At 46.8% G+C, this 20,554-nt stretch overlaps 1 long non-coding RNA gene across 2 annotated transcripts; it reads right to left on the reverse strand.

Annotated features, from left to right (window-relative positions):
* Positions 1-301: 301 nt before the first annotated feature.
* On the reverse strand, positions 302-16,590 carry LOC140847537 (uncharacterized). Of its 2 annotated transcripts, none has more exons than XR_012127589.1 (3): positions 16,427-16,590; positions 6,761-6,858; positions 302-3,192 (listed from the first exon to the last, which is right to left on the reverse strand). It is a non-coding gene; the product is annotated as an uncharacterized lncRNA (long non-coding RNA). The 2 variants fall into 2 exon arrangements; XR_012127590.1 differs by lacking the exon at positions 16,427-16,590 and adding an exon at positions 7,388-7,808.
* Between the last annotated feature and the right edge of the window lie 3,964 nt (positions 16,591-20,554).

A 20,554-nucleotide genomic window follows, 5' to 3' on the forward strand; every position in this document is an offset into this window, starting at 1 on the left:
GAAAGAAACCAGTATTCCCTCTATGCTTTCCAAGTCAGCTTCCACCAGCTGGGCTGGGATCACTGGATCATTGCTCCCCATCTCTATACCCCAAACTACTGTAAGGGAGCCTGCCCTTGGGTACTACACTGTGGTCTAAATTCTCCCAATCATACCACCATCCAGAATCTTGTCAATGAGCTGGTAGACCAAAGCACCCCTCACCCCTCCTGTGTCCCTTATAAGTATGTTGCCATTAGCATCCTTCTGATTGAGGCAAATGGGAATATCTGTACAAGGAGTATGAGGATATGATTGCACAGTCCTACACATGCAAGTGACAGCAAAGGTACAGCTAGCTCAAGTTTCCTGAGAAATTGGAGAAGGGTTTAAAATAAATATCAGTGTTTAAGCTGCAAGTGAAAAAAAAAGTTGCTTCTATAACTTGTCTGTTGTATATAATGTGGCAACAGAGATTTTGTCTTCTTCAGATAAATTTCTAGTTTAGTTACTGGGTCCTATGGTACTTCTATTTTCAGTTTTTTGAGAAAGCTCCATACTGCTTTCCATAGTGACTGCACCAATTTACATTCCTACCCATAGTGTAGGAGGGTTCCCTTTTCTCCACATCCTTACCAACACTTGTTATTTTTTGTCTTTGAATAGTGGCCATTCTGACTGGTGTGAGGTGATATCTCATTATAGTTTTGATTTGCATTTCCCTAATGGTTAGTGATGTGGGGCATCTTTTCATGTGCCTGTTATCCATCTGTATTTCTTCTTTGGAAAAATGTCTGTTTGGGTCCTTTGTGCATTTTTTAATTTTTTTTTTTTTTGGTGTTGAGACATATGAGTTCTTTATATATTTGGGATGTTAGCCCTTTGTCAGATAAATCATTTACAAAGATATTCTCCCATACTGTAGGTTGCCTTTTTATTTTACTGATGGTGTTGTTTGCTGTAAAGATTTTTAACTTGATGTAATCACACTTGTTAATTTTTGCTTTTGTTTCCCTTGCCCAGGGAAACATGCCCAGAAAAAAATTTCTCATGCTTATGTTCAAGAGATTTTTGCCTATCTTTTCTTCTAAGAGTTTTATGATTTCATGTCTTATATTTAGGTCATTAATCCATTTTGAGTTTACTTCTGTGTATAGAGTTAGGCAGTAATCCAGTGTCATGCTCTTACATGTAGCTGTCCATTTTTCCCAGTTACTGAAGAGAATGTCTTTTCCTCATTGTATATTCATGGCTCTTTTATCGTATATTAAAATTGACCATATATATGTGGGTATATATTTGAGCTCCATATTCTGTTCCATTGATCTATGGGTCTGTTCTTGTGGCAGTACAATCGTCTTTTGGTTACTATGCCTTTGTAGTATAGCTTGAAATCAGGGAGTGTGAAACCCCCAGCTTTGTTCTTTCTCAAGACTGCTTTGGCTATTCAAGGCCTTTTGTGGTTCCATATGAATTTTAGGATTATTTGCTATAATTCATTGAAAAATGACATTTGTGTTTTGATGGGGATTGCAGTGAATCTGTGAATTGCTTTGGGCAGGATGGCCATTTTGACAATATTAATTCTCCCTATCCATAAGCATGGGATAGATTTTCATTTATGTCTTCTTTCATTTCTCTCATCAGTGTCTTATAGATTTCAGAGTACAGGTCTTTCACCTCCTTGGTTAGGTTTATTCCTAGGTATTTTATTCTTTTTGATGCAATTGTCAGTGGAATTTTTTCCTGATTTCTCTTTCCGCTAGTTTGTTGTTAGTAAATAGAAATGCCACAGATTTCTGTGTATTAATTTTGTATCCTGAAACTTTACTGAATCTAGTTGTTAGTACTAATAGTTTTTTGGTGGAATCTTTGGGGTTTTCTATATAGAGTATCATGTCACCTGACCTTACCAATTTGGATGCCTTTTTTTTCTGTATCATGTCTGATTGCTGTGTCTAGGACCTCCAGGACAGTGTTAAATAAGAGTGGTGAGTAGACATCCTTGTGTTGTTCCTAATATTATGGGAAAAGCTTTCAGCTTTTCACCATTGAATATGATGTTGGATGTGGGTTTGTCATATATGGCCCTTATTATGTTGAGGTATGTGCCCTCTATACTCATTTTGTCAGCAATTTTTATCATGGATAGATGTTGAATTTTGTCAAATGCTTTTTCAGCGTCTATTGAAATAATCCTTCTTTTTGTTAATGTGGTGTACCACATTGATTGATTTATGAACAATGTACCATCCTTGCATCCCTCAAATAAATCCCACTTGGTTGTGATGGATGATCCTTTTGGTCTATTTTTGAATTCAGTTTGCCAATATTTTGTTGAGTATTTTTGTGTCTATTTTCATCAGGAATATTGGTCTATAATTTTATTTTTTTGTAGTTTCTTTGTTTGGTTTTGGTATTAGAGTGATGCTGGACCCGTAGAATGACTTTGTAAGTATTCCCTCCTCTTCCAGTTTTTGGAATACTTTAAGAAGGATGGGTATTAGCTCTTGTTTAAATGTTTGGTAAAATTCACCTGGGAAACCATCTGGACTTTTGTTTGTTGGGAGTTGTTTGATTGCCAATTCGGTTGTTACTGGTAATTGGTCTGTTCAAATTTTCTGTTTCTTCCTCAGTCAGTCTTGGAAGGTTGTCCATTTCTTCTATATTGTCCAATTTCTTGGCATATAATTTTCATAGAATTCTTTAATACTTCCTTGTACTTCTGTGGTGTCAGTTGGAACTTCTTTTTTGTTTCTGATTATGACTATTTGTGTCCTTGTCTTTTTTTCCTGATAAGTCTGGCTAGGGGTTTATCTATTTTGTTACTCAAAGAACTGTCTTTTGGTTTTTTAAATTTTGTCAATGGTTTTGTTCTTCTCTATTTTATTTATTTCTGCTCTGACCTTTATTATGTCCCTCCTTCTACTAACTTTGAGTTTCATTTGTTCTTCTTTTTCTAGTTTTTTACTTGTGAGTTTACACTGTTTATTTAGGATTGTTCTTGTTGTAACTCCTCCCTGACAAAAGGTTGCATTACTGTATATGGTGTTTTTCATCTTGCTCTTTTCACTTAAATATATCCTAGAAATCACTCCACATCTGTTTCTCCAGATCTTCCTCATCACTGGGGGAAAATATTCCTCATTATTGGTTTTGAGCAGGTTACTGGCAAAATCTGAATTGTAGTTTAGAAGACTTTCTCTAGCTGCCCTGTAAAAAAATAGATTTTAAAGGGGTAAATATTAAAGCAGAGACACCATTAGAGAGGATGCTGCAATAGTCTAAGCAGATATGGTAATGAGCCATCTTGGACCATGCAAAAATGGGCAACACCAGAGAGATAGGGGATCTTGTGTCCCTGACAATCTCACTAAATAGGCCTGCACAATAGCTCAGACACCTCTTGGTGTCTGAAAGAGAGAGATATAGATTTTTATCTTATTTAAGCTACATTTATTTTGTATCTCTGTCACATGCAGTGAACCTATATCCTAACTAACACAAATCATTCTAGTTCAGACATGCTCTGATTATTATGACTGGGAATCAAGACAACTGGCTTTTTGTCATAACTGTATGGCTGTGTGGCCTTGAGCAAAGAAAAGGTAAGAGAGCATTCCAGGTAGAGGGAACACCATGGCTGAGGTTTCAGAAGTTGTATAATTTGGCCTTTATATCATTAACAATAGAGAACCCCTGAAAGTGATGAGTATAAGAGGAATTCTCAAATTATAATGTGGGTAGTAGTTTAGAAGAAAAGAGAAAGCAGAGACCAGGAGACCAGAATAGGAATCCAGTCTTAGTTGCTTCCATCCAACAAGTAGTTATTGATACCCCAAAGTAACTTACTTCCTCAAAGACTAACCATGGCTCACCCTAGCACAACCTCTCTGTCTCCACTTCCTACTGTTTTCTCTACTTGTCACTAACTCCAACTGCAGTCACACTGACCTGCTTGCTATTCCTTGAATAAATTACTTTAACTAGTTAGTATACTCCTGCCTCAGGGCCTTTGTATTTGCTGCAATCATGTCTGGAATGGCTCTTGCGCTAGATAGCTATGTGCCTTCCCTGGCCAATCTACCTAAAACAGCAGGCCATTCCCCTTCCCCATTACTCTGGTATGTTTTACAGAATGTATCACCATTTGGCATTATATTATATAGTTACTTTGTTTGTTGTTGTCTTCCCTCCTTAGAATATAAGCATCATGAGGACAGGGACTTTCTCTAGTTCACTGTTGTGACCCCAACACTTAAAACACTGCACACAACATAGTTGGCACATAACAAATATTTGCCGAATGAATGAATGAGATATAAAATATATTTCACTTAAGTCCTTCTACTCCAAGGAGTCTTAGCTAAGAAAATATGAGGCAACAGAGAAGAGAAGGGGAAGGTTAGGATAGAAGACTCAGCCCTGAGACTAAAAACAAGGTGGAAGGAGCTTGAAGAGGCTTGGCCTAGCCCCCTTTACAGACTGAGAAGTACTCAAATCAATGTTTGTGGAGTTAAGTTTTCTGTAATTAAGTAAACCTGTAATTTTTGCATCTGTCTTTTCCCCAAAGTTATGAAAAAATTTTAACAACAAACTTTTCAACTTTTGGAAGAACATATAGTGAAATATTGTGGGGAGGAATTTATTAAACAACACACAAAAAGGGTAAATCTCAAAGGAAAGATTGACAAATTCAACCACATTACAATTAAGAACTTTAAAAAATCTTCTAAAGAAAATGAAAAGACAGTCTACAAACTAGGAGAAAAATCATTCATTCAGCAAATCTTACTGAGCACCTACAATGTGCCAGGCACTGTTAATGGTCCTTTAGATAAAATCAGTAAACAAATCAAAACAAAACAAAATCCCTGCCCTTGAGGAAGATCCAGTTGAAATGCATATGTTAATTACTATAGGCCAGGCACCAAGATTAACTTGCTTAATTGATACACTAATTCTATGAGATGAGTACTCCACAGATGAGAAAAATAAAGCTCAAGGAGGTTAGGGAAACTGAAGCCAGGGAAGTTAATTGCCTGAAATTGTTGGGAAAGGAAAGGACTCGGCTTGGTGTCACAGGGAAGTCAGATACAGTGAAACAAGAGACCATAGTCAAGAAAGCAAAAGTAAGTTTTAATACACTCTGCATAGAGTAACAGAGCGGGCCTGCCTAAGGTAAGACAGGCAGGCATGGATGCTCATTCTGAGGCTTCTTTATGTGGTTTTGGCAGGGCAAAGAGGTCTTTGATTGATAGCTGTCAGCTCTCTAGGCTTGTTCTGATTGGTGAAATGGGGACAGGGGCTGTGATGTGCCTGTGCCTCTGATATTTCTTATCTGGGGGGACCCTGGACATTTCCTGAGTCACTCTTGGACCATGTGGCTTCATCTGATTAACTATCTGAGTCATTTCTGGCCTTCTGGTTATATTTGATCAACTCCCTGAGTCATCTTTGGGGGCCCTTTCTCCTTTCCATCCCACTCATTCCTGTCTAACAAAATCACACTGTTTGTAAAGGGTGGAGCTGGGATTTGAACCCATGCAGTCTCGCTCCAGAGGTCATGGTCCCTATACCTTACTATAAATTGGAATATTGACATTCACAGTACCTAACTGACAAAAGACCAATATATAGACTATATCAGAAAAACAACCAATAGAAAAATGAGTAAAAGACACAAGTAGGTATTCTTCAGAAAAAAATTGGCCTATAAACATATGAACCAATGCTCAACCTCTTTAGTAATTAGAGAAATACAAATTAAACCTCTATAAGGTAGCATTTGACACTAAACTGATTGGCAAAAATTTATGTCAGTTATAGACAAGTGTTAAGATATGGAGCAATGTGAACTCACACTCTGGTGAAAGCATGTGATACAATCACTTTGGAAAACAGTCAAGCATGCCAGAAAAAAAACTGAATATGCACAAAACCTGACCCAGCAGCTCTACTCCTAGGCATATGTGCTAGAGAAACTTCTACATGTGAGACTCAGAAGACATGTATAAAAATGTCCTAGAAGCATGGTTCATCACAGCAAAAACAAGCTGGAAACAACCCAAATGTCCATCAATAAGAGCATGGATGAATAAATCACAGTATATCATCCATATTTATATAATGGAATACAAAAATTGGAGCTACATATGTCAACAAAGATGAATCTCAGAATCCTAGTGTTGAGTGAAAACAAGTCACAGAGGAATACCATATTTTATATTTACATATGCACATACATATGCACAAAACTAAACAATGTTTTATTGTTTAGGCAGACACACACATGTGTGATGAAACTACAAATAAAATAAAAGCAAGTGAATGATAGAAAAGCACATCAGCATACTGGCTATTCATGGGCAAGGAGGAGACGAGGGCAAGGAAATTAGGGAGAAGTGTGTGGGGGCCTTCAAAGCTATTGGCAGCATGCCATTTCTTTAGCTGGGTGGTAAATACTTACCCAAATATTTCTCATGTGTTGAGCTCAAGAGGGAAATCCCTACTGGAAAATAAGGAGTGATAAAGATAGAGATAGATAGAGGAGAGGGACATCTGTAAATTAATGATGAGGCAAAGATTAAAGGTTCAATTATCAGCCAAGACACACTAAGCTACTGAGTTTATTGTTTCATAGAGATCCTATAAATAAAAGGTATATATTTAATAAATAATAATAATGATGAGTGTGTGTCATCAACCAAGAATTATGATTAATACAATTCTGTGAGGTCATATTTAAAAAAGAGAGAAAAGAAAGGATGAGTATACTTACTAACAACCAGTTGTCACATTCCCAGATTTCCTAGTTTCTTTTGGCCATCACTCTGAGACAGGGACCATGGGTATGTAGTCAGAGTAGGGTGGGGGACTCTGGAAAAAGCAAGGCAGGATATTTGCAGTCAGAGCGATGTAACTGCATGCATGGAAACTCCCTACTAAAACTCTGTGTTAAACATTCAGCTCTAGAGTCATTCTTCAGTGAGATCAGTTAATATTCCCCAAATAAAGAAGAACAGCACAAGTTTTTAATATACTAATTGAAGGGTCCCCACCAGTAAGATGGCAAACTTCCGGCTTCTCTTCGGGGTCCTCAGTTCCCGCCGGCGCCACCTGAAGCCCAATCACCTCTCGCCCCCCTCCCAATCCCAGCACCTAGCCAACAGCCACCAGCCCCGTAGAAGTGACACCTCAATCAATTCATGCCCCTTCCTATATAACCCAGCACCTTTCCCTAATAAAGCGGAACTCTCCGGTGAATTGCTGCTATGTGTCGCTCCTTTCCTTTCATTGGTGCCGAAACCCGGGAGATGGGACACCCCAACTGGGCCCCGTCTTCCCCCCGACACCAGCAGCAGCTTGCCCTCGTCCTCTTTTTCCGGCGCTGTCTCATAACACTCACCACTCCTCTCTGTCCTTTAGGTAAGTTTTCCCCCTGGAGTGGGCCACTCTTCCCTGAGCTATCACAGTGCCGGCAAGGCCCTGACGCTCGGGGATGAGGAGGGAACGCTCCCCGCCTCAGGCCTTCACGGCTGCAGCGGACCCTCAGGCCCCTCCTCCAACAGCCATAAATCCCCGCCTCAAGCCCTTACGGCTGCGGCGGACGCTCAGGCCCCTCCTCCGACAGTCATAAACGCATTCACCGTCCCTTCCATCAGTGCTGAAAGTTTTTAAGCAAAATTTCCCCGGGGTGGGCCACTCTTCCCCGAGCTATCGCAGTGCCATTGACCGTGATCGTCCGGCAAGGCCCTGACGCTCGGGGATGAGGATGGAACTCTCCCCGCCTCAGGCCTTCATGGCTGCGGCGGACCCTCAGGCCCCTCCTCCAACAGCCATAAATCCCCGCCTCAAGCCTGTACGGCTGCAGCGGACCCTCAGGCCCCTCCTCCAACAGTCATAAATCCCCACCTCAGGCCTTCATGGCTGCGGCAGACTCTCAGGCACCCCCCTCCAACAGCCATAAACGAGGTGACTCCTTTGTAGATGAGAACGCTCCCTTTTCCCCCCCTCCTCCTTCTGTTCCGTCCGCTGAAAACGCCTAGCACTAGGTACCTCGTGACTCCGGCACTCTGCCTTCTTAGGGAAGTCTGGGTGACGACCCACACTTCCAAGAAATTCCGACTCGTATACGAGTTCCCGCAGACCACCAAGGATCATTGGGGATGCCCTTTGTCTCCTTGCAGTCTGCCTCCAGTCCGAGGATCTCCGTTCATCTTCCCCTGTTTGTCTCCTTCTCTGTCCTTTAGCCATGGGAGCCTCCTCATCCCTCCCTGAAAGTTCACCTCTTGAATGCCTGCTTAAGCATCTGGCTACCCCCTCCCTGACACCTGATATAAAACCAAAACTTCTCCATAAATATTGCTCCCAAGATTGGCCGACATACCCCCTAGACAATAACAACCAATGGCCCGCAGGGGGAACTCTTGATCCTAACATCACTCGCGATCTTTTTAACTACTGCCAGAGCCTGAAAAAATGGAAGGAGATTCCCTATATGGAAGCTTTCTGCCTCCTCCTCCCCCCGCCCCCTCCCAAGGTCTCCTAGCCTGCAAGCCGCCGCCCCCACAGAAGCCTCCCGTTCACTCCCTTCCCCTTCTTCTCCTACAACAGCCCTTCTCCCTTCCTCCCCAACCATCTCCTCCCCCATCTCACCTCCTCCACCTTCATTCCCTGCAGATTAAGCCTGAGCCTTTCAGCCCCCCTTTAACTAGGTCCCAAGAGCCTCCTCCGTCTTTGCCCTCATCACCTGTTTCTCCCCTGTTAGGGACCACCTTTGTCTTCTCACATGTTTGTAGGGAGAATGGGAAAGCACCTCCCCCCATATCTGAACGCAGCATGGGAAAGCACAAGCTAGAGAACAACCAGTGCAGTCCTTAGAAGTTATCTGTCCACAAAAACATATCTTGCCAAGACTCCTCACTCTGAAAATAGGGAGACCTTGAAGATGTGTAGAAACACCGCCCCTACTTCTAAATATGCCCTTCCCCCACTTGCGGATGTGGCAGGAATGGAGAACAAAGAACATTCTGTTTACGCATTCCATAAGCAATTAACTAGAGCCCTGCTGCAGCTCAGTTAGTAGAGCATGGGATTCTTAATTCAGAGTCATGAGTTCAAGCCCAACTAGAGCGGCAGAAGTAAGTGGGTCCGATTCTATCTTTCTTTATTTTCTTTGCCCCCCTTCTGCACTTCAGGACCTGCTCGACTAGGCACGGCTAGACCGCGTCACTCCCCCACAGACTGAGCCAGAACCCTTCAGTCCCCCTCAGACTTGGTCCTGAGAGCCTCCCAAAATTATCGCCCCCCTCCGGGAGGTAGTACAATCCAAAGGCATCGTGCGCGTTCACGTCCCTTTCTCCTTAAGAGATTTAGCCCAACTAGAGAAACGCCTAAGTTCCTTTTCCACTGATCCCATGACATACATCAGGGAGTTTCAATAGACCCTCCAGTCTTACAGCCTCACGCATCATGACATTTTCATGCTCCTGGCCAATACTCTCCTCCCTGAAGAGCGTAGACGAGTTTGGGACTTCGCCCAAATGCACGCTACCGAAACCCACAGGACTGACCCCACCTATCCCCCTGGCCCCACTGCTGTCCCCGAACAAGGCCCACACTGAGATTATAACACCGCCATGAGTCTCTGCTCTCGAGATATTTTTGCCTCCTGCTTAATAGCAGGTCTGAAAAAGGGCAGCTCGTAAAGTTGTCAATTTTCAAAAACTCCAAGACATAATTCAAAAGAGAGACGAAACCCCCTCCGAGTTCTTAGACAGACTCACTCAAGCCCTATTACAGTATACCAGCCTAGACCCAGAAACACCTGAAGGAAGACATGTCCTTATGACATACTTCCTAGCTCAAAGCTACCCCGACATTAAAGCTAAACTCAAAAAGTTAGAACAGGGCCCCACTACCCCACAGACTGAGATCCTAACAGTGGCCTTTAAAGTCTTCCATAACCAGGAAGAGGAGAAAGACCGCTGTAAACAAAAGGCTGATCAAGCCAATTTCCAAATGTTGGCCCAGCTGATAAAACCACAACCTGGGCGCCCCTCTACAAACAAGCCCCCCCCCCCAAGAGCTTGTTTCAAGTGTGGAAAAGAGGGACATTGGTCAAGGGCGTGCCCCTCCCCAGATCTCCTACCACCCCATAACCCAGATGCCACAAAAAGGGCCACTGGGGGTCTGATTGCCCAACCACCCGAAGGGGAGGCTGGACGAACAACCCCCATCCTAAGCCCGCCGTAGTGGGGCTGGCAGAAAAAGATTGATGGGGCCCGGGGGCTTCTCGCCCGACCATTTCCATCACCAAACAGGAGCCCAGGGTTACTTTAACAGTAGACGGTCACCCCATCTCCTTCCTCCTAGACACAGGAGCCACCTTCTCAGTCTTGCGAGAATACCGGGGCCCTACAATGCCTGCCATTACTCCTATAGTCAAGGTAAGAGGTAAACAGATTTTCACATTAAACCCCCCCCTTTATGCACAATCCAAGACAATCCCATACCTTTCTCCCACTCCTTCCTCGTTATGCCCCAGTGTCCCATCCCTTTACTAGGACGGGACATCCTTTCCCTCCTCCACGTTTCCATAACTATATCCACTCCCACAGCCCCCAGTACTCCCTTTCTGATGGCCCTCATAGCCAACGACCCCCCTCTACCAAATGAAAGCTCCGGTTCTGCCCTCATACACCCTGTAAATCCCCAAGTTTAGGACATTACAAGCCCCTCCGTGGCCCTAAGTTCCCCCACTCTATCAAATTACGTGACCCCTCTCAGTATATCTGTCAGGCCCAATACCCCCTAACCACTTCAGCCCTCATAGGCCTCCAACCCATCATTCAAGATCTCTTAAACAAAAATTACCTCAGACCCACTCACTCCCCATTTAATACCCCCATATTAGCTGTTAAAAAAACCAACAGATCTTTCCGCCTTGTCCAAGACCTTTGCCTCATCAACATAGCCGTTGTCCCTATCCATCCCTTAGTTCCAAATCCATACAGCCTTTTATCGCAGATCCCTGCCTCGGCTTCCCACTTCTCAGTCCTAGATCTCAAGGACCCATTTTTCTATCCCTCTAAGCCCCTGCTCCCAAGATTTTTTCATCTTCACCTAGACGGACCCATACACAAGACATTCTGAACAACTCACTTGGACAGTTTTGCCACAAAGCTTCCGAGATAGTCCCCATATTTTTAGACAGGTCCTAGCTCAGGACCTCAAACAGTTTCATCATGATCACTCCAAGTCCACCTTATTACAATACATGGACAATCTTCTACTCTGCAGTCCCTTGTGAGAACAGTCTCAACTTGACACTGCCTTCCTACTTAACCTTCTAGCTTCCAGAAATTACCAAGTATCCCCCGTCAAAGCTCAAATCTCTTCCCCTCCTGTCACTTACCTCAGATTCCTTCTATCTAAACAAAGAAAGTCCATTACCTTAGACAGAAAATGGCTGCTCTCTGACCTGCCCATTCCCAAAACCAAGACAGAAATCCTTTCCTTTCAAAGCCTAGCTAGATATTTTAGAGCATGGATCCCTAACTTCTCCCTGCTCCCTGTTGGCAAGACCCTTATACGACCTCAGCAAGAGCCCCCCTAAAAAACCATTATCCTCCTCACCCCGACACTCCTTCATTAAGCTCCGTCAAGCCCTTGTAGAAGTCCCAGCTCTCCATCTTCCTGATTTGTTGAAGCCCTTCTCATTATACATTCATGAGAGGTCCAGTCAAGCTCTAGGAGTCATAGGCCAATATTATGTCCCATCCTTTGCCCCAGTAGCTTATCTCTCCAAGCAATTAGAACCCACAGTTCAGAGATGGGCCCCCTGCCTACGAGCATTAGCCGCTAGAAAGCTCTTGCAGAAAGAAGCTCATAAACTGACATTCAGGGCGCCCCTTACCATTCTGTCCCCACATCACCTAAAAGATCTCTTAACCTACAAAAGTTTATAGACTCTCCCTCCCTCCAGACTCCTGACCTTACTGTCCTCTTTCCTCCAAAATCCCGTTCACCCCCTTTGCCATCCATACCCAAATCATGACTTTTTCCTCCTTTACTGCTCTCTTGCTTTTTTCCTCATTCTTATTGTCTTCCCCGCCACCCCAGCCTCCTTTATATGGCGATTCAAAGTCAGAGAGACTTACACACAGCATCAAACAAAAGTTACTGCCCTCATTGCCACACCAGACTGCCCTCTGAAAAGCTGCTCTGAGCCTTTATACCTCCACTTTCCTCCCTCCACTGAAGTGTTCACTAGCAGCTACCCTTATTCTCCCTACCTCTGCTTCCTCTATGACCAAAGACAAGCCTATTGCAGGCAATGGCCAGACACCTACAGGAGATGTCCCTACTGGTCTTGTGCCATTCACTACATGAGTAACTCCCGGTACCCACAGTATTACTCCTCCAACCGTTTCATGAAATATCCCAACGGCTCATTCTCCTTATCAATCCCAGATCCCTGGGACTCTAGATGAGCTGCCAGAGTCACAGCCTCAGTTTACTATGGGGGGGGTCCTTGACCACCACGGTACCCTTCATATCTCTCAAAAGTATGTTCCTTCTCATTCCCAGATCTCTCAAGTTGCATCAGATAGCAGACATTCCGAAAAAGTCATTATCCAAACTCTTGACGGCGCCTCTTCATCTTCTTATCCCCACCCCTCTTCTCATTTCTCCTACTTTTCATTACAGCTCATTCAGGACACCACCATCTTTCTCAACCACACCCTTAACACAGCCAATTGTTTCTTGTGTGCATCACTACAGCGTCCACTGCTGGCCGCTGTGCCCCTTAATATTTCCAACTACTCTTTCCATGCAGAAAGACAACCCCTCTGCCCCCTGGCAGACATACTCCTATGTGAACCAGAATACGCAGATATTCCCACCATCCACCACTGTGTAGGCCCAACTCCACCTCCCTCCAGCGCACTTCACTGCCTCTCTATCTACACCCCTACCTCCGGCTCTAAGACTTTTACACAACCGGGACACTTCTTTTGGTGTAATGGCAGTCTTTTCAACTCAGTGCCTCTCAACTCCGATACACCCTGCATTCTCGTCACCCTAATCCCACAGTTTACACTTTACAGCATGGCAAAATTTCTTAAGCTCCAACCTCCCTTGCCCTTGTGCACAAAAAGGGCTGCTTTCCTTCCCATCATGGTCGGTATCTCTTTAACCACCTCAGCCATTGGGGCAGGGTTTTCGGGAGAAGCCTTGGGTCACTCTCTATAGGCAGTTAGAGATCTCAACGCCAAACTTGAGGGAGCCCTGACATCCACTGCCGATTCCCTAGCCTCTCTCCAAAGACAGGTCACTTCGCTAGCTAAAGTCACCCTTCAAAACCGGCGGGCCCTAGATCTGCTTACAGCCGAGAAGGGCGGCACCTGCATCTTCCTCTGGGAAGAGTGCTGCTATTACATCAACGAATCCGGCATTGTAGAAACTGACATTACCAAACTCACCGACCTTGCCTCCAGCCTCCACTCTGCTTCCAATTCCAACCCATTCTCGTCAATACTAACAAACCCCCTCCTCACCTGGCTCTGGCCCATCGCAGGCCCCATAATAATCATTCTTCTCGCCTGTTTCTTCTTACCCTGTATAATAAAGTTCATCAAATCCCAAGTCAGAAAAATCTCTAATTAAGCTTTCAACCAGCTTTTACTCAGGAACTACCAGCTTCTGGCCACAGAAGATCCCTCACCCTCACGTGACCTCCTCACCACACGCTGAGATGGACCCCTCTCTCCACTGGAAACTGTTCCTAGAAACAATGGCTGCAGACGCCTGGCTCCTGACACCCATATCCTCTTGGCCAACCTATGGTTACAGGGAACCTTCATTGATTTCCAAACCTGAAGAAGTCCACATCTACTCATCCTTACTGTGGGGAGTCCTATCAACCCTTTCCTCCCAATCCTCAAGCCCTCACTCCCTTCTCCACCCCTGTTCAGCAGGAAGCAGCCAGAGAGAAAGCAACGTCCACAACCCCATAGAGGAGAAAGGGGGGAATTGTAAAGGAGGGCAGGGGGCATCAAGAGTCAGGAAAGAGGACTAATAACATCATTTAACCTAACTGCCTGTGTGCTTTGTTCTCAGCATGGGCCATCCAGTTTTGAATAAACAACCCGAGGCTAAGCTTAGAAATGCGCCTGCTTTAAGTTAGATAACTAGAGGTGGGCAACAGCCTGGGGGCGTGATCCGTGATAAGTCACATAGACATGCTTGGGTAAGCAAGAGAAAACAATTGAAGCGGTCAAGCAGCTGGAGTGTTTCCTGAAAGATTACAATATAGAAAGTGTTTAAAAATTATTGGTGGTAGAAATGCGCGGGCTTCGGTGTGACGCTGTGAAAATCCTATATAAGCAATACCTAAAGTTGCCTGGGGGTCGGCAGCTCGGACTTGGCCTGCGTGTCAGGGGAGGTGCTGTCGACCCCAGCTTGCTGGCTGAATAAAGACTTTGCCTGTATTTACATCTCTAAGCCTGTGTAATTTGTTCTCTGGAGAAGCCTCAGAAGCCAGGACCCTAACATTTGGGGGCTCGTCCGGGATCCGAGCGGCTTCCCTGAGAACAAAGGACAGCTGGAGGCAAGGTCTAATTGTCCGGACGGGGCAGTGTAATTCGAGGGTTGCCCCCTCGTGTCTGCATAAATCCATTATAAAGCGGGAGTCGCCATCCCGTGTATGGTCTCGGGTTAGTGGTCCCGAGTGAGGAAGTCCGGGTTGGTAGTCCCGGCCCCCAGGTTAGCGACCCTGGGTGAAGCCCAGGTAACCAATCCTGGCCCTAAGGTCCGAGTGACTGGGCCTTAGGAAGGCAAATCCGATCGGCAGAAAACTGGCGCCCGAGGAGGAAAAGATTGAGCTCGTCACCCTGCGGCAGTCCGAGTGGACGCCCTTCGGGAGAATTACAAGAGTTTTTGAGGACCCTGAAAGTGGTGAGTGTGGTGTGCACCAGAGTGGGAGAAGGACCGGTCCGAACGAGTGCGATCAGATGTGGTGTGTGTGTTTGGTGTCATCACTGATTGTTTTACTGTGTTTTGGTTTTGGTTTATATTTCTTTTTGCACTTCTCATTTTAAGTTTCCTTGTTCTAAGGTTCTCCTGCTCTCTCTGTTCCTCCTTTCTGCCACTACATCATTCCCTGCGGGCACGGGTCGGGCAATTAAGAGCCATTAGGGCGCTGGCCGCTAGAAGACTCCCGTGACAGGATAAGGGGGTCACAGCCGCGAATCCCAGATAAATTCGCGTCCCCCACAGAAGAAAAACTGTGCAACGACAGGCACTCGTTCACAAGCACATACAACAGTCATTTTGTTTGAAGTGGCATCTTCATCCTTCGCCTTTGTCTCCCTCATATTCTTTTTCCTTCTTCTTTCTCACCATGGGTCAGACTCAGGCTACTCCTAAGAGTCTGATCCTCTCCCATTTCCCCAAGGTCAAGGAACAGGCCTTAAGTATGAGCCTTGGCATCAAGAAGGGTAAGCTCGACACCTTTTGCTCAGTCGAGTGGCCTTCCTTCGGAGTAGGCTGGCCGGCCCAGGGGTCTCTTTTTTTGGACCTTATTGGCAAGATCAAAGCCATTATCTCCCGGCCAGGTCCTGAGGGCCACCCTGACCAACTTCCCTATATTCTTGTTTGGGAAAATTTGGCCGAGAATCCCCCTTCATGGTTGGAGCCCTTTTTGGTGGAGAAACCTCATACTGACCCACAAAAGACCTCCGTCCTAGTTGCCCAGGAAAAATCAAAGCCCTCTGATCGCAGGGCCAGAAATCCTGTGCGCCCAAGTGCACCGCCTGTCCTCCCCGACAGTTCTCCTCTTTACCCCCTCCCGCCGATTGAGCAGCCACCCCCGTATGCAGAGGAGAGGGGTGAAGCTGCCGGGAGGATAGAAAACGAAGCTGGGGAACCCAGCGGGAACCAGGCGGCCGCAGCTTCCCCAAACTCTTCAGCAGAGGGAGGCAGGAGGCCGGAAAGAGCTTCCCCACCCTCCCCCACCCTGGCCCCATGCTGGGCACTAGGTAGAACAGGAGGAATGCAGTTAAGGCCTCGGGGTCCAGGGAACAAGAAGGGGAGGCTCCCTCCTCCACCTCAGAAGGAGCAGTGCCAGTTCTGCCTGTGCGTGCCATCGGTACAGGCATCGCTCAACAATATCAATACTGGCCCTTTTCATCTAGTGACCTCTATAATTGGAGGACTCAGAACCCTCCCTTCTCAGAGGACCCCAAGTGTCTTATAGGTCTAGAGAGTCCATTATGTTTACCCATCGTCCCACATGGGACGACTGCCAGCAATTACTCCGCACTCTCTTCACAACGGAAGAACGAGAGCGTATCCTCAATGAAGCCAGGAAAAATGTCCTCAGAGAAAATTTAAGACCCACTACCCTCCAGCCCATCATCGACGAGGCATTCCCACTTACGCGCCCAGATTGGGACTTCGGAACTGCAGAAGGTAGGGAGCGTCTCCGGGTCTACCGCCAGACTCTGATGGCCGGTCTCCGGGCGGCCGCCAGACGGCCCACTAACTTGGCTAAGGTAAAAACTATTGTTCAGGGGGAAATGGAAAGCCCAGCCGCGTATCTGGAAAGGCTGTTTGATGCTTACCGGCAGTACACCCCCATAAACCCGGAAGCAGAGGAACATAGGTCAGCTGTAGTCCTCTCATTTATCAACCAGGCAGCCCCCGATATCCGGAGAAAACTCAACAAGCGGGAGGACCTAGGGGAGATCTCTATTAGGGAACTGCTGCAGCAGGCGGAGAAAGTCTTCAATGCTAGAGAAACTCCGGAAGATAGAGAAGAAAGGCTGAGGAAAGAGAAATGGGTAATGCAGGAGAAAAATAGGAAGGAAGACAGAGAATTTCAGAAAAGGGAGAACAAGAAGCAGAGGGAGGAGATGGCCAGGATATTCCTGGCCGGGGTGAAGGAGGGCCCTAGGCCACCTCGAGGAACAGGACCCCGTCAATCCCGACTAGGACAAGATCAGTGCACCCTGTGTAAGAGATATGGACATTGGAAGAGGGAGTGCCCCCAAAGGAGGGAACAAGGAAGAGGGAACCCTGTTAAGACCATGAACCTAGGAGAGGAGGATTGACGGGGACAGGGCTCGGCACCCATCCCCGAGTCCTGGGTAACCCTGTGCATGGAGGGGACTCCCATTGGGTTTATGGTAGATACTGGGGCACAGTATTCAGTTCTCAACCAGGCCCACGGCCCCCTAAACCTAGGATGCACAAGTATAGTCCAGGGAGCGACAGGGTCCAGGATATGTGCCTGGACTACTAACAGAAAAGTGGACCTAGGAAGGCATCAGGTCTCTCACTCATTCCTGGTCGTACCCGAGAGCCCCGCACCGTTGCTGGGCAGAGATTTATTAACCAAGGTCGGGGCTCGCATTCATTTTGAACCCAAAGGGATAAAAATCATGGACAAAGAAGGGCAGCCCCTACAACCGGCGCATGTGCTAACTCTGTCCCTGGCCGATGAACATCGTCTGTTTCAGGCGGATCAAGAAAAGGGGGGCCAGGGAGAGATGGACTCTTGGGTACAGAAGTTCCCTTCTGCATGGGCCAAGACCGGAGGAATTGGTCTCGCCAAACACCTATCCCCGGTCGTTGTTCAACTCAAAGCTGCAGCCCTACCCATCCAGGTCCAGCAATATTCAATGCCAGAAGAGGCTAGGAAAGGGATAGCACCCCATATCCATAGACTGTTAGAGACAGGAATCCTTAAGACCTGCCAATCTGCATGGAATATGCCTCTGCTTCCAGTGAGGAAGCCTGGCAGTAAAGATTATAGGCCAGTGCAAGACTTGCGGAAAGTCAATGAGAGGGTGGAAGACATCCATCCTACAGTGCCTAACCCTTACACCTTACTCAGCCACCTGCCACCCACGCATGTGTGGTATACTACTCTGGACCTGAAAGATGCCTTCTTTAGTATTCAGCTCTCTGAAGTTAGTCAGCCTTTGTTTGCCTTTGTGTGGCAAGAGCCAGGGGGAGGAAGAAAAGGGCAGCTTACCTGGACTAGACTGCCTCAGGGCTTCAAGAACTCTCCCACCTTATTCAATGAAGCCCTAAGCCAGGCCTTGGAGCCCTTTCGCAGGAGCCACCCCCACGTGACGTTGTTGCAGTATGTAGATGACCTGTTGCAGGCCACAGAAATCCGTAAAGAGTGCGAAGAAGCCACAGGGAACTTGCTGGCTGAACTGGGCGAACTGGGATATCGGGCCAGCGCCAGGAAAGCCCACATCTGCCAGAGGTCAGTAGTCTACTTGGGGTACAAAATATCTAATGGGGCCAGGTGGCTAACACAGGCCATGAAGCAAACTGTCGTGGCTATCCCCATCCCTTCCTCACCCTGGGGAGTGAGAGAATTTCTTGGCTCAGCTGGGTTTTGCAGGCTCTGGATTCCAGGGTATGCAGAAATAGCCCGACCGCTATATGAAGCAACCAAAGAAGGGCCGGGTTGGCAATGGATGCAGGAACAACAAGAGGCGTTTGACAGATTAATAGCAGCTCTCCTCCGGGCCCCCGCCCTATCTCTGCCAGACCCAGAAAAACCCTTTATCCTGTTTGTAGATGAAAAGAAGGGAGTGGCTAAAGGAGTTCTGGCTCAGCAGCTGGGCCCGTGGAAGAGACCTGTGGCTTATTTGTCCAAGCGGCTAGACCCAGTGGCCTCTGGGTGGCCACCTTGTCTGCGTATACTAGCAGCCATCGCTCTACTGGTAAAAGAGGCAGACAAGCTGACTTTTGGCCAAAATTTGAGAATAACAGCCCCGCATACTGTGGAGGGGATCCTCAAGCATCCTCCGGGAAAATGGATGACGAACGCAAGACTCACCCACTATCAAGGGCTCCTACTAGATTCTCCCCGAATCGCCTTCTCTGACCCGGTAACCCTAAATCCTGCCACCCTTCTGCCGGACCCAGATCTGATGACCCCCATCCATGACTGTAGAGATATCCTTTCCGAAATTATCCAGGTGCGAGCAGACCTGAAAGACACCCCGTTACTGAACTGTGAGCTAAATTGATATACGGGTGGGAGCAGCTTTGTGCAGGAGGGGGTCAGGAGAGCAGGGGCAGCAGTAGTAACCCACGACGGGGAAGTTGTCTGGAGCGCAGCTCTGCCCCCTGGCACCTCAGCACAGAAGGCGGAACTTATTGCTCTCGCTGAGGCCCTGGAAAGAGCAGAAGGCAAGCGGGCCAACATTTACACAGATAGCAGATATGCCTTTGGCACTGTCCATGTCCACGGTGCCATCTACCGAGAAAGAGGATTCCGTTCCATGGAAGGAAGGGACTGAGGAATCTGCAAGAAGTCCAAAGACTACTAGCTGCTGTCGAAAAACCCAAAGCAGTAGCAGTTATACATGTACCGGGCCACCAATCAAAGAAGACACCTGAGGCCGTTGGCAACAGCCATGCTGATGCAGAAGCTAAAAGGGCAGCCCTCTCAGACTCCCTTGTACTTGCAGCCCTCGAAATACCCATACCTGAACTGCCCGCCTTGCCACCCAAACCTGAGTATTCCCCCCAGGATCTTGAGTGGATTAAGAAACAAGTCTCGGGGAAAGTACTTAGGGAGGGAAACTGGAGTAGGGACCAAGAAGGTAGGTTGATCCTGCCTGAAGCATTGGGGCAGTACATGCTTGCTAATCTGCACAAGTCCACCCATCTAGGCTGGAAAAAGCTGCTCAGCCTTTTCCAGTCTGCGCAGTTGGTGTTTCCCCACCAGAATGAGGCAGCTCGTCAGATCATGAATGAATGCAGTAGCTGTGCAAGGCTAAGACCAGCCCCAAGAGGGCTGCACCCGGCAGGTACCCGGGAAAGGGGGAGGGCTCCAGGGAGGAGTTGGGAAATAGACTTCACTGAAATAAAACCAGGGAAGTATGGATACAGGTATTTGCTGGTTATGGTAGATACTTTCTCTGGGTGGGTGGAGGCCTTTCCAACCAAGCATGAGACTAGCCAGGTAGTAGCAAAAAGATTAATTGAGGAAATCATCCCCAGATATGGGGTCCCGGAAGCAATAGGTTCCGATAACGGCCCGGCTTTCATTAGCAAAGTCCTGCAAGGACTAGCCCTAGCTTTGGGAGTAGATTGGAAGTTACATTGTGCTTATAACCCACAAAGGTCTGGGCAGGTAGAAAGAATGAATCGGACCCTGAAGGAGACCCTTTCTAAATTGGTATTAGAGACTGGCGGGGACTGGGTGACCCTCCTTCCCTTAGCCATCTTCCGCACTCGGAACTCCCCCTATGTACATAGTTTAACTCCATTTGAGATAATGTACGGGGCTCCTCCACCCATAATCCGGCGAGTGCAGCTTCCCGGTGTAGAGGACCCGTCCCCTGACTACCTGAATGTGTTGCAAGCTCTTGCTAAAGTGCAGCAGGAAATCTGGCCCCTGATCAGAGCATATATTACGAGGGTGGGAAAATTCCGAGCCCGGAACATGGCATAGTCCCAGGGGATATGGTGTAGGTCAAGAGACACCAAGTGAAGACTCTTGAGCCCAGGTGGAAAGGACCTTACATTGTATTGT

The sequence above is a fragment of the Manis javanica genome, chromosome X (assembly GCF_040802235.1).
Source record: "Manis javanica isolate MJ-LG chromosome X, MJ_LKY, whole genome shotgun sequence".
In the NCBI taxonomy this organism is placed as follows: domain Eukaryota; kingdom Metazoa; phylum Chordata; class Mammalia; order Pholidota; family Manidae; genus Manis; species Manis javanica.